The sequence below is a fragment of the Capra hircus genome, chromosome 2 (assembly GCF_001704415.2).
Source record: "Capra hircus breed San Clemente chromosome 2, ASM170441v1, whole genome shotgun sequence".
NCBI classification, from domain to species: domain Eukaryota; kingdom Metazoa; phylum Chordata; class Mammalia; order Artiodactyla; family Bovidae; genus Capra; species Capra hircus.
In genome coordinates, this window is record NC_030809.1 from 111,042,346 (window position 1) to 111,056,672 (window position 14,327).

A 14,327-nucleotide genomic window follows, 5' to 3' on the forward strand; every position below is an offset into this window, starting at 1 on the left:
TTTCCTTCTTCCTGACCTTCTTGCTTGAAGAAGAAATATAAGATAAACAGGCTTGGATGTAGGCATACTTTGCGACAATAGGGGTAACAAAATCTACAGAATAGTTAAAACCACAGTAGAAAGATAACTCCAAGTTTGAGGATCAAAGCAACCAGACATGGTTAAGCAAAATGTTAGCTGAAATCGATCAAGAATCAATCAGCTAATAAGGAAAACTACAGAGAAGCTTAAGATATTACTTCCCAAAGAGATTCAAACAATGCTGCTATAATGTATATCGCTTTTATTCTCTTTGTTAAACATTTACACGCTTATTAAACTGAAGAAATGTAAGTGTGAGTTAGGCTTTGTACCACTTTTCTAGTTTGGGGTATCAATTTAACATTATCAAAGTAGTCTTAAATTTCAACTATTATAGCTTTTTACATTGACTACTATTAAATTTTATATATACTTTTATTGCATTGGACAGTTCAGAGTATTTTCAGTGCTATAATTTCTTTCCATGGTTCTGAGGTAGCTTGCACCTGCTCTAGCTACAGCTTTTTATAGCCTCAACTAATGATGGATTTGAAGACTATTCTAATATTTATTGTTACACCAGAATAGGTCTTATATTCCTTATAAGAAGGTATAGAATAGCAATTACCAACTGTAAAGGGAAATTGGCAATGTTACTGTGATGACAAGCACAGTTGTAGTGGTATGACCGATTTATTCATTTTCTTAATAACCTTCATAGTTGTAATGAGTCATCCCTGTCTCTTCTAAATTATAGGGCACCCTTTTATTCCCAAATCAAATGAATATACATGATGACATTTTTTTCTTTCTTGTTCTCATTTGAAAGACCTAATTTTTCATAATCTGCCATTAAGAGCATCAGACAGATGTGACTTGGAATCCTGGCTAGAAGGAATAAAAGGTTAGAGAAGGCGAGGGTTTCTCTGCTGCCCCCAACTTGTCCTCTAGACGTCTTTCAGAGGCTTTGAAATGTGGTCAGGCTCTTTGTTGCTGTGAGACTGACATTTAAGCAGGTAGTCCATTCCATTCCTTTTACGAAAAAGGAAGAAGGAAGAAAGATGAGAGAAGGAAATCATTTTTGGTTTGACAATCAAGCAGACAGTATTTGCTCTCTATATCAATTTCATTATTTACTAATAAGGAATTTTTAAAGGAGCCATTAAAGAAAAGTCATCTGAGGGCATACAGAAAATGGAATCCTCCTACACTGTTGGTGAGAATGTAAATTGGTACAGCCACTATGGAGAACAGTATGGAAGTTCCTTAAGAAACTAAAAATAGAACTAATATGTGATCCAGCAATCCCACTCTTGGGCACATATCCGAAGAAAAACATGGCTTGAAAGATACATGCTCCGCAATGTTCATTGCAGCACTGTTTACGATACCCAGGACATGGGAACAACCTAACTGTCCATCGATGACAGATGAATGGATAAAGATGTGGTGTGTGCCTGCGTTCTCAGTCATATCTGACTCTTTGGGACCCCATGGACTGTAGCCCACCAGGCTCCTCTGTCCATGGAATTTTCCAGGCAAGAATATTGGAGTGCATTGCCATGCCCTCATCCAGGGGATCTTCCTGAGCCAGGGATCGAACCCACATCACCTGCGTCTCCTGCATTGCAGGCAGGTTCTTTATCCACTGAGCCACTAGGGAAACCACAAAGACGTGGTACACATATACAATAGAATATTACTCAGCCATTAAAAGAATTAAAAAATGCCATTTGCAGCAACATGGATGGACCTAGAGATTATCATACTAAGTGAAGTAAGTCAGACCAAGACAAATATCATATGATATCCCTTATATGTAGAAAGTTAAAGGAATGATACAGATAAACTTATTTACACAACAGAAACAGACACACAGACTTAGAGAAAGATCTTATGGGTGTGGAGAGGGAGGTAGATGAGGGAGGGATAGATTGAGAGTTTGGGACTGACACATACACACTGCTGCTGCTGCTGCTGCTGCTGCTAAGTCACTTCAGTCGTGTCCAACTCTGTGCGACCCCATAGACGGCAGCCCACCAGGCTCCCCTGTCCCTGGGATTCTCCAGGCGACAACACTGGAGTGGGTTGCCATTTCCTTCTCCAATGCATGAAAGTGAAAAGTGAAAGTGAAGTCGCTCAGTCGTGTCTGACCCTTAGCATGGACTGCAGCCTACCAGGCTCCTCTATATTTAAAACATATAACCAATAAGGACCTACTATATAGCACAGGTACCTCTGCTTAACACTCTGTAATAACCTAAATGGAAGGATAATTTGAAAAAGGAATAGATAGATGTATAACTGAATCACTTGTACACCTGAAACTAACACATTGTTAATTAACCAATATAAAATAAAAATTGAAAGAAAGGAAGAAAAAGAAAGATGAGTCATCTGAGAAGGCAGAGGAGCACATCTGCCCTCCAGGTCCTAGCGCGTTAGTAGGTGGTGTTTGTCATATGAACTCTAGCTGAGCTGATGAGAAAGCAAGCCTTACATACTTCTAGTTGTTTTATCCATACTGTATTCTTTCTCCTGGAGTGTGGATAATTGAAATCACAGGTTAGCAACATTGTAGTGCTGCAAAGGAAGGAGACCAGTTGTTTCCTCCTACCATTCCTGGAAACAGAGGAGGAACTGTCTGAGCAGAGAAGACTGCAACATGTTTTAACTTGTTGCTTCAGCAGTACACAAGGCTTTTCTGCACTGGCTTAAAAATGAATGATTATTATTGAGACAAAGATTCAGTTCAGTTGCTCAGTCGTGTCTGACTCTTTGCAACCCCATCGCAGCATGCCAGGCCTCCCTGTCCGTCACCAACTCCCGGAGTTCACTCAGACTCACGGCTATCGAGTCGGTGATGCCATCAAGCCATCTCATCCTCTGTCGTCCCCTTCTCCTCCTGCCCCCAACCCCTCCCAGCATCAGAGTCTTTTCTAATGAGTCAACTCTTCGCATGAGATGGCCAAAGTATTGGAGTTTCAGCGTTAGCATCATTCCTTCCAATGAACACCCAGGACTGATCCTCTTCAGAATGGACTGGTTGGATCTCCTTGCAGTCCAAGGGACTCTCAAGAGTCTTCTCCAACACCACAGTTCAAAAGCAACAATTCTTCGGTGCTCAGCCTTCTTCACAGTCCAACTCTCACATCCATACATGACCACAGGAAAAACATAGCCTTGACTAGACGGACCTTAGTCGGCAAAGTAATGTCTCTGCTTTTGAATATGCTATCTAGGTTGGTCATAACTTTTCTTCCAAGGAGTAAGCATCTTTTAATTTCATGGCTGCAGTCACCATCTGCAGTGATTTTGGAGCCCCAGAAAATAAAGTCTGACACTGTTTCTACTGTTTCCCCATCTATTTCCCATGGAGTGATGGGACCAGATGTCATGATCTTCATTTTCTGAATGTTGAGCTTTAAGCCAACTTTTTCACTCTCCGCTTTCACTTTCATCAAGAGGCTTTTTAGCTCCTCTTCACTTTCTGCCATAAAGGTGGTGTCATCTGCATATCTGAGGTTATTGATATTTCTCCCGGCAATCTTGATTCCAGCTTGTGTTTCTTCCAGTCCAGCGTTTCTCACGATGTACTCTGCATATAAGTTAAATAAGCAGGGTGACAATATACAGCCTTGATGTACTCCTTTTTCTATTTGAAACCAGTCTGTTGTTCCATGTCCAGTTCTAACTGTTGCTTCCTGACCTGCATACAGATTTAGAAACCAAATTTTCAGACACGTAAATTCTGCAAATGAGTCACTCTACATGTTAGAAGTACAAGGCATGAAAATAACAAGAGGAAGTATTTTTGACTATAACATAAAGTTCAAAGTGAGAGAAGATGCCACTCATAAGATATGAAACTAGGCCTAATGAAAATGTTTCAAAGTTCATAGATGATTAACTCTGATATTGATGATTGAGGAGTTGTATTTAGATAAAGGAACGTATTAATTCTGTAAGAAACCTTGAACACAAGAAAGTTTCTGTTTGGATTATGAACAAGAACAATTAAGGTCTTCCATTTGTTCTCATCTTTCAACAGAATCTGGAAGAATTAATGTCTCATTAAGGCAAATAGTAGCTGAAACAAAATATGGTGTTTCTTTTAAGAAATGGAAAGAAAATATCAAAGTGTAAAGCTCTAACATCACGAAGACCTCCAAACTGTCATACTCACAAGTGAAGGCAATGTTGATTTTTTTTTTTTACTCCCATAAGTATGGATCATTCCATGTGCTTGTGCAGTGAGATGTAAAGACTCTAAAGCATTACTGAACATATGAGAAATCCAAAATAAAAAGCCATGCCAACACTTTAAACCCAAGTGCTCGAATGTTTTATCTTGTCTCCAGAGCTGCCCTTCAACATGTTAACACCACCAAGGTTCTGTGCTCTATCTTCCTAATCTGTCAGTTCCTTCCAGCTTCACTTTCTGCCTTATGCAGTCAGACCCCACAGTCCTCTTCAACCCCACTCTTACCAAGGCCATTAATTTCCTTACTCCTTTAAACTTCATTCATTGAACTCACTGTGCATCAATCCAACCTCTGGCTTCTCCCTCTTATACCTGAACGTCTGGAAAAATAAGAATCATCGAACTATCAAAAATTAATACTGGAGATCATTTTGTAATATATAGAAATATCAAATTGCTATGTTGTATACCTGGAAGTAACCTGGTGTTGTAGGTCATTTATACTTCAATTACTAGAAAAAAATGTTAGTAATGGCTATCTCTGAGAATATAGGGATATAGAGAAATTTCACTCTCTGTGCTAATACACGTAGAAGGAATGACGGAATTAGAAAATCACTTCTTGGCAATCCACATAGTAACAATTCAAGCAAAGGGGACATCAATGGATGCTAATGCAAAAGTGTGAAAGAGGCATAAGGAACAGAGTTTTATACAGTCGCGAAGTATTTCCTTCAAATACCCGTTAATAAGGTAAAGGAGTAATTTTTCAGTTGAGAAACCTGTCAGAAACCATCCTAAGCAACTAATCAAACTAATGCCACCAGAAATGGGGCAGACTGACATCACAGGCTACACATTGGGATTCAATAAGGAGAATCCAGTTTCAGTTCTATGATGTTCCTCGATGATCTTGGTCTAATCTTAAGGAAACTTCAAGTAAACAGAAACTGGGAGGCATTCTACAAAACTACTGGCCTATAGTCTTCAAAAATGTCAAGGTCATGGAAGTCAAGGAAAGACTGAAGAACTGTTTCAGGGTGAAAGAGACTGGAGAAATATGACAACTGCCTGGAGCACATAAAAAATATCTGCTCCTGCAGCATCACCCAGCAGTTAATTCTGACATCATCTACCTGGAGACAGCATCAGATCCCACAGGTGAAGGGCTCAGTCCAGCAAGACTGCCTCCCCTACTTCAGGTACCAATCACAAACCCAGGCTGTTATTTGTACTTCTGACCAACTGGCTATCAATCAGAAGTTTATGCAACCTTCTCCTCGGGTTCAACTAATTTGTGAGAGTAGTTCGCAGAACTCAGAGAAAGATTTGCTTATGTACACTAGTTTATTATAAAAGGATACATATAATGCAGAGCAGCCAGGTGGAGAAGATGCCGAGGATAAGTAAGGGACATGGTAAGGAGTGAAGAGTTCCTCGTGCTCTCTAGGTATGCCATTCTTCCCACATTTCCATGTGTACATCGGCTGAACTCTGTCCTTTTGAGTTTTCTAGCAGTGGAAATGATTAATTCAGTCATTGGTAATTCATTCAATCTCCAGTCTCTCTCCCTCATGGAAGTCAGGGGGTAGGTCTGAAATTTCCAACCTTCGTTCGCCTGCAACCATCCCCCTTCCATCTAGGCTTTCCAACTCACTTCATTAACATAATCTCGAATACAATCAAAAGGCAATTCTTATATATCAAGATATCTTTGCGGCTTAGAAAATTCCAAGGGTTTTAGTAACTTTGTGCCAAACAATGGGATGAAGACCAAATATATCTTTCTTATAAATTACAATATCACAAACACATGAAACTGGACTAAACCCTTTTGCTATAAAAAATATTATTGGAACAATTGCCAAACTTATATGGGGCTTCTGGACTAAGGATGTATGGGAGTTTGCACATTCTTGCAATTAACTGTAGGTCTGAAATTATTTCAAATTAAGTTGTTTCAAAATAAAAAATAAAAAACAAATCTGCTTTTCCATTTTTTAAAGCATGAATCATTGGATGTGCAGTGTACGCTCAGTCTCCCAGCCGTATCTGACCCCATGATACATACACACACAAAAAATAAGTATAATTTACAAGTAAGTTATGACATTTAAAAATAAAAATGAACACCTATGAATTTAACACTCAATTTGAGAAATTAGATATTAATCAATAATGTTAAAGTTTCCAGTGAGCTCCTCTCCACCTTAACCCCACCCCCACCCCCAAAATATTATCCTGAATATATTTTATCATTCCCTTGCTATCCTTTGAAGATTTACCACATATATAGAAATTCCTAAATAATATTTTCTAATAACTAAAGACATTTAGCTTCCCACCTCCTTCGTTTGTTGGTTACTTTGATTTTTCCTTTAAATCATCTTTTTTATCCTTTGCCCATTTTTCTATCTGATTGAGTTTTTTCCTTATTGGTTAGTAAATACTCTTCATATACTGTGGCTATTTTCTTTGTCTGTTATACACCTGGCCAAATTTTTTCCTAATCTGATGCTTTCCTTTTAACTGTCATTTTTTTGTGTGTTGCTTTTCACTTTATACACTTTTTGAGTATTTATTGTGCCGAGTATGTTGATAGCTTTATTTACAACAACCTCTGAATTTCTTATCCTGTCCAGGAACGTCTTCCTTATTTAAAGATACCCTCCTGTGGTTTCTTCTATTACTTTGGTAGTTTTGTTTATTTTTGTGTATATATCTTTAATCCATAAGTAATTTATTTTTTGTTTATCGTGTGAAGTAGAGATCTCAATTGACATTTTTCACCTGTGATAGGAAGAATAATAGCCCATAAGATGTCTATACCCTAAACTCTAGAACCTGTAACTGTCACCTGACATAGCAAAAGAGATTTTGCAGATGTGATTAAGATTATGGACTGAAATGAGGAGATTATCCTGGATTCATTGTATGAGTCCTTAAAACTGGAAAGCCTTTCCTGGCTGTGGTCAGAGAGAAATTTGACTACATAGAGAGGAATGGTTAGAGAAATGCATTGTTGCTGGCTTTGGAGATGGAAGGGAGGCCCAGAACCTAGGAATGAGGGTGGCTTCTAGAAATGGAAAAGGCAAGGAAATAAATTCTCACCTACAGTCTCCAGGAAGGAATACAGTCTTGCCGATACCTTGATTTTAGTCTAATGAGCCCCATGTCAGCCTTCTGACCTACGGAACTGCAAGATAATGAATTTGTAGTGTTTAAGCCACCAGGTTTTTGGTAATTTGTTAATTGTAAAACCAATATACACCTCTAGCCAACACTTTTAAAAGTATTTCATCCTGTTCCTACTAAATTAAAATGCCACCTCTACAGAATCCCCATGCGCATGCTGGTTTCCGAACTCTATTGTGACCCATTGGCAATGGATCTCTTTTCCTGATCTATAACCTTATTGTTTAATTTCTGTTACTTTATAATTTTTTTAAAAAGTCTGAAATCCTTCCTCTCCTTTAAATCCCCACTCCTACCTCTCTATTTAGTATCTCTTCATTTCTCTCCTCTTTCCTGGCATCTTAACCACTCTCTATCTTGGGTTTCTTTTTCCTCCAGTTCATTTTCCAATCTATTGCTAGAATGATTTGAAATGCAAATATCATCAGACTTTTTCCCTTTAAGTCCTTCATGGCCATCGGTCTCCCTTAATTCAAAGTCCAAGCTCCTATGCGTGGCACATAGAAGTGTTGGGGCAAATGATGTTGCCTGTCTCACCAGTGTCATCTCCTGCTCCTTCCTAACAGACACCAGAGAACTGGAGGCTTGTAGATTGCAAACTTTCAATCCTTCATAGCTTGTCTGTGTTGCTGCTTCTGCCTACATACAGTACCCTTCATTCCTCCTCCAAGCCATGAACACTGTACACTCAAAGCTCAGACAAAACATCAGCTTCCCTCAGCTAACTTTTCACATTCCTCAGCGTGAGACTGAGCTAGTGCCCTGCATTCCTATAGCTGCATAATTATATCCTTTCTAGCATGCACTTCTATGTTCCTATTGTGATCATTGTTTCACTTGCTTCCCTCCCTCACTAGATAGTGAATTCCTTAAAAGCAGGAATTGCTTTTCACTTCTGTATCCACAGTACTTAAAATAGATTGCTAACAACCTTGTAATCATAAGAAGAATATGAAAAACAATGAAATAAGTGGTACCTGCTATTATAACTTGGACTAAGTTCTTTTCCTAATTCAATAACTATGAAATGTCAGCTCATAATTTTGTGTTTTGTGAAACTGCTTTTAACTAAAAATAATATTGTCCAGCTTGTTCACTCATCTTATTCACATGGCTTGGTTACAAGTGACTTTGGGATGTTTCCAAAGAAAGAAAGTTTCCTACGTTGAACAAATTCAAAAGAAAGTGACTCAGGCTCTAAAAGTAATTCAGAAGAGAATTTCTAAAATATTTTGAGTAAGAATGGCATTATTGGATTGTTTTGATAGGAATAACCCTTAGATGCCTACAAGAACCACCAGATTCAGTTAGGTGCCCCTCCTCTGTGCTCCCATAAATATGAACACAAACAGTGATCCTAGCACATAGCCTATGGAAGTGATGTACCGTCTCCTTTGGTATCCCTTGGTATTGGTTGCAAGAGACCTGTGGTTACCAAAATCTGCAGGTGCTCAAGTCCCATATAAAATGGTATAGCACAGTTGGCCCAGTTGGCCCTTGGTGTCCCCGGTTCCTCCATTCATGGGATTCTCTTGCCTGGAAAATCCCATGGATGGAGGAGCCTGGTAGGCTGCAGTCCATGGGGTTGCTAAGAGTTGGACACGACTGAGCGACTTCACTTTCAATTTTCACTTTCATACATTGGAGAAGGAAATGGCACCCCACTCCAGTACTCTTGTCTGGAAAATCCCATGGACGGAGGAGCCTGGTGGGCTGCAGTCCATGGGGTCTCTAAGATTCGGACACGACTGAGCGACTTCACTTTCAATTTTCACTTTCATGCATTGGAGAAGGAAATGGCAACCCACTCCAGTATTCTTGCCTGGAGAATCCCAGGGACGGGGGAGCCTGGTGGGCTGCCATCTATGTGGTCGCACAGAGTTGGACACGACTGAAGCGACTTAGCAGCAGTAGCAGCAGCAGTCCCCGGTTCCACATCCGGGGATTTCACTTTGAATCTTTTCCCGACTACCAGTGGTTTTCAATCAGGAAAATAATACAGCTCCCCTTCCTTGTAGGCGTGTTTGGGGAAATTTTTGATTATCCTCGTGATCCGGGTTGGTGGGGTGGCGGCGATGTCCCTATCATTTCATGGCCAGGAGCCAGAGATGCTAAACATCCTACACTGTGCAGGACAGTCCTGCACAACAAAGAATTATCCTGCCTGTGTTCACTAAACTTACTGTGGAAATCCTTTCATGGTGTATGTAAGTCAAATCACTATGCTCTACACCTAAAACTTATACAGTGCTGTATGTCAATTAAATCTCAATAACACTGGAAGAAAAAAAATATCCTAGCAAAACTGCCCACAGAGACTCCATGAAGAAGCTGACTTTTTCTTTCTTCTACTTTTTGACTTCCCACTGACTTGGAAAGCCTAGCAATAAACGTCCCTCTGAACTGAAACCATGAAGGGATAGGGGCAGGGATACTTAGTTATAGCGTGTAGGTCATGTGGCCTTAAATAATCAGTCCATTACTCTGTAATCACCTTTCATAGTTACTTCTATATTTCTCTCATATAACTGATGAAAAGTAAATGATTAGAGAATAAAGTCCTTAAATTCAATTATTTCTTTTTCTGTTTTTGGTTGGTTCAGTTAAGGTTAATTCTAATCAAAACAGCAGGAAAAAAAATTAAAGTTCATCTTCAATACTTTCTTCCAACAATCTGCTCATCTCTTGCAGTCTCTGTCATATTTTGGCATCCACCTCAAAGAACCTCCCCAATTTGGCACCATTCTAGGAAATAGACATCTTGGCCTGGATAACGCATTTCTGATCATGTATTCTTGATAATGCCATTCCTTCAGGGTTAAAGGTCCTCTATTGTTTGAGCTGATAATTCAGATAGCAGATAATAGAGTTTCTACATTATATGTAAACTGCATTTCAATTTTAACATTCTGTGATTCAATACAATTGAGAGTCTACCATATTTTCACAAGTCCTTTTCAAAGTCACTCATGACAAGAGTTATCAGCGTTAACAGTTTTTATAAGAACTGTGCCAGTGCCATGAGTTGAAGTGTAAGAAGGGGGCAAGACCATTTCAGCCAAATGGGACATATTTGTTGAACTGCTGGATTTGGGGTTCCTCTAATTATGATTTTTAGGTAATCACCACCATTCCCTAGGTTCATTCCTAGTTTTAAAACAACATTGTTTATTGCTTGCTTCTGCTAAAATGTCAACTTCATGGGAGCAAGAACCTTGTCAGCTTTATTTATACTGCATCCCCAGCACCTAAAACCATATCTATTCTACATAGGTACTCATTAAATATTTGTTGAATGAAAAAGTAATTTAGTATAAGTAGCAATTTAATAATTTACCAGTATTCTACAATGGATATTCTACAACAAGAGGAAACTTCCACTAAGAGGAGATTATATAACATATTGTGAACTCTGTACTGAATTGCAAAGTCACAGGGTGAGAAGCAGGAACCATCCATATGCATAACATGAAATATAAAAATGGATATCACTGAATTATAAGGAGCACTTAAGCATGGTGCAAAGGTCAAGTGAAACTCATTTATCCCTGTGTCTGATTTAGGTGAAGAATATCTGGTAGGCTTGCAGCAAAAATACAATTAATTTTAATGTATTATTCTGACAAGTCTTAAGTCTGTTAACTTAAGCAATAATTCTGGACACACTTAAAATATTATTTTTCAAGATCATAATATGCACATGAAAGCCAAAGCAAAATACCTCATAGAAGTAACGTTTAATACTTTACTGAGAATATACAAAGAATTAGAACAAACGCATTTACCTCACTTATGTTTAGTGTGAACCAGGTATTATTTCCGTTTTACAGAAAAACAAAATAAAGGTAAATGAAATACAAGTCAATCATGAAAATCATCTTAAATCAATACCACATACTAAGTTAAATTTCCATGTAACCAGATAACATTGAGGGAATTTAAATAAAATTGAAAAATCAACTCAAACACTGATAGTATAACTTTAAAACTTCAAATGTTTCCTGACTTTAAATGTCAATGAAAAAATAAATAAATGAAATGTCAACAAGAAGCATGAGAAAGACTTGTGAAAACACGCGGTTTTCATTGCATAGGGAACCAATTTTCGAAATGTTCAAAGTCCCACAGAGATTTGCAAAAGAAATTCTGTCTCCTGGATCCTTAATTCAAATCAACATAAAGGGAAGCATTTTAATTCAAGATGGCACTCTACAGCAAATAACAGAAAACATGATCAATTTTTTTTTTTTAAACCAGTGAGTTTGAAGGTAGTGACTTGAAGCTCTCCACCTTCTATCTTTCTGCACCTCCATCTTAGCATATAGTTTTTGCCCTCATGTTTTTATTTTGTGGTCACAAAATGGCTGCTTGACATCCAGCATTGCACCTGAGTTCCAAGCAGGAAGAAAATAACAGGGCAAAAGGCATATGCCAGCAAAAACTTGGAAAGAGATTTATCAGAAGCCTCAATTCAATGACTTTTCACTAAGTTCTCATTGACTAGAATTTGTCTCAGATTGCCACCCCAAGCTGCAAGGAAAGCTGTGAGATGTACTGTTTAGCTGGTATATTGCCACACTCTTCATTTCTATAGGATTTAGATTTATGCATAGTAAACTATTCCAAGTTAAAGTATTGACTATCTAACTGGAGGGTCTTGGGTAAGAAAGGGTGTGAAACTCAGAGGCAAATTTACCCTGATGTTAGGAGCTTCAACTTCAGCTTCCTGCACTTATATGGACCCCTCTAAGACCCTGGAAGAACTTTTGGAACTAATGTTCATGAGGTCATACATTTTTGTAGAATTGCACAATGAAGTTTGCAATTAATACTACTATTCTTTTCTGCTCTGATTTTCCCACTCTTAGGACACAAGGTGAGCTTTGTTGGAGTGGCCATGGATATTTGGAGGATCAAGCTAAGAGGAGGCTAAATTTGAGGATACAATCAGTTTGGATTTAGTGAGTTATTTTAAGGGGGTTCACAGGTGATTTTGTGTATAGTGGAGTTACCACCAGCCATCAAAACGTAAGAATCGTTTTCAGGAATATGCCTACTGCCCACTGTATTAATTCATCTGGCTCAACATAAAGGTCATTATTAGTTTACTACAACAGGATGCTGGTGCCAAACTGTTCAACGAGTATCTTCAACTCAAAGATTACTTAGATTAGTCACTAACAGAAAACTTGAAATGCTCTAAAGTCCAAACTTTGCAAATAATTCCTAAAATGCTACACGCTATTTCCAATGAGTTATAATGCTGAAAGAAACTTTTCTAATTGACCAGTAATGAAAAAAATTTCAAACTTGCTAGAGGAAAGCTTGGATTAGCTTTTTGTTTTTATTAAGGTTCAGTGAGGCAAGGACTGTTATTTATTTTTTTGGCTGCCTGCAGCGTGTGGGATCTTAGTTCCCTGACCAGGGATCAGACTCATGCCCCCTGCATAGAAAGCACAGAATCTTAACCACTGGACAACCAGGGAATTCCTCTGGATTAGCTTTTTATTCTATACAAAATGTTATTTCAGAATCTGAAATCTTCATATGAAGAGGCAAACAACAAGAATACAGCAAAAAATATTTTTTAAAAAGAGACGTGTGTCAGGCAGTTAATAAAATTTGCGTTGTTTTTCTGGGTCTTGTAACATTCACAGTACTTGACAGTTTTAAAATTTTAATTTGTTATAATTCCTTTCCTCATTTTAAATAGTCACTTTTGCTTCTAATTTTATATTCTTTCTCTTATTAAGTTCCCCAATCTCCAAACTGGGTAATTTTCAAGCTCCATCAAACCTAGTTCTGCCCTTGGGACCCTCATGAATCCTCTAACAAGAAGCACTCCCTAAGGCTTTTCAATTTTACCTCCATGTCCATTGCAGGAAGAAATTGTGAGGACGGTGCCGTTCTCCTGAGTCAGAACTGAAGCTGGCCAGAGATGCCTACTTGAAGTGTCCTTTCTCCTGGGCTACACCCTGAGTTCACATAGCCTGCTTAGATGAAGGTCACCATCAGCCATCTCACAGCAGCCAAGAGAGGGCCACAAGAAGAAGCAAAAGGGAAATAAGTTTTAAATTCTCTTACTCCTCTCACTGAAAACTAAACCCCAGAAATAGACCCAGGGACATAGAAAACAAACATGGTAACCAAAGGGGGAAGGCAATAGGAAGGATAAATTAGGAGCTTGGGATTAACATATACACACTACTATATATAAAATAATCAACAAGGATCTACTATGTAGCCCAAGGAACTCTGTTTACTACTTTGTAGTAACCTACAAGGGAAAAGAATCTGAAAAGGAAAATATATATAACTGAGGGGCTTCCTGGGTTGCATACGGTAAAGAATCCACCTATCAATGCAGGAGACGCGAGAGATGAGGGTTCGATCCCTGGGTCAGAATCTCCTGGAGTAGGAAATGGCAACCCACTCCAGTATTCTTGCCTGGAAAATTCCATGGACAGAGGAGCCTGGCTGGCTACAGTCCATGGGGTCGCGGAGAGTAACACATGACTGAGCATGCATGCAACGGTGCAATTACATAATGGAATCATTTTGCTGTACACCTGAAACTAACATAACACTGAAAATCAGCTATACTTCCATTAAAAAAGAAAAGAAAAATAAGCTGGGGGAATCCTGCATGCTAGAATCTTCCCCAAACATTCCCAATGCACACTGGCATCTTCAAAATTTCAGAACGGAAGTCAGTTGAGTTCAGTTCCACATTTTCTGATCTCATTTGTCCATAGAATCCTTTATAATCCAGAATATATTTTTAGAATTTTTGCTCTAAATACACATACAAACAGTATTATTATTATTAATTAGTTTCATAACACAAGTATTATTATTATTATTATTAGTTTCATAACACAAGTGGCAAGCCTCCAAAAGACATCTG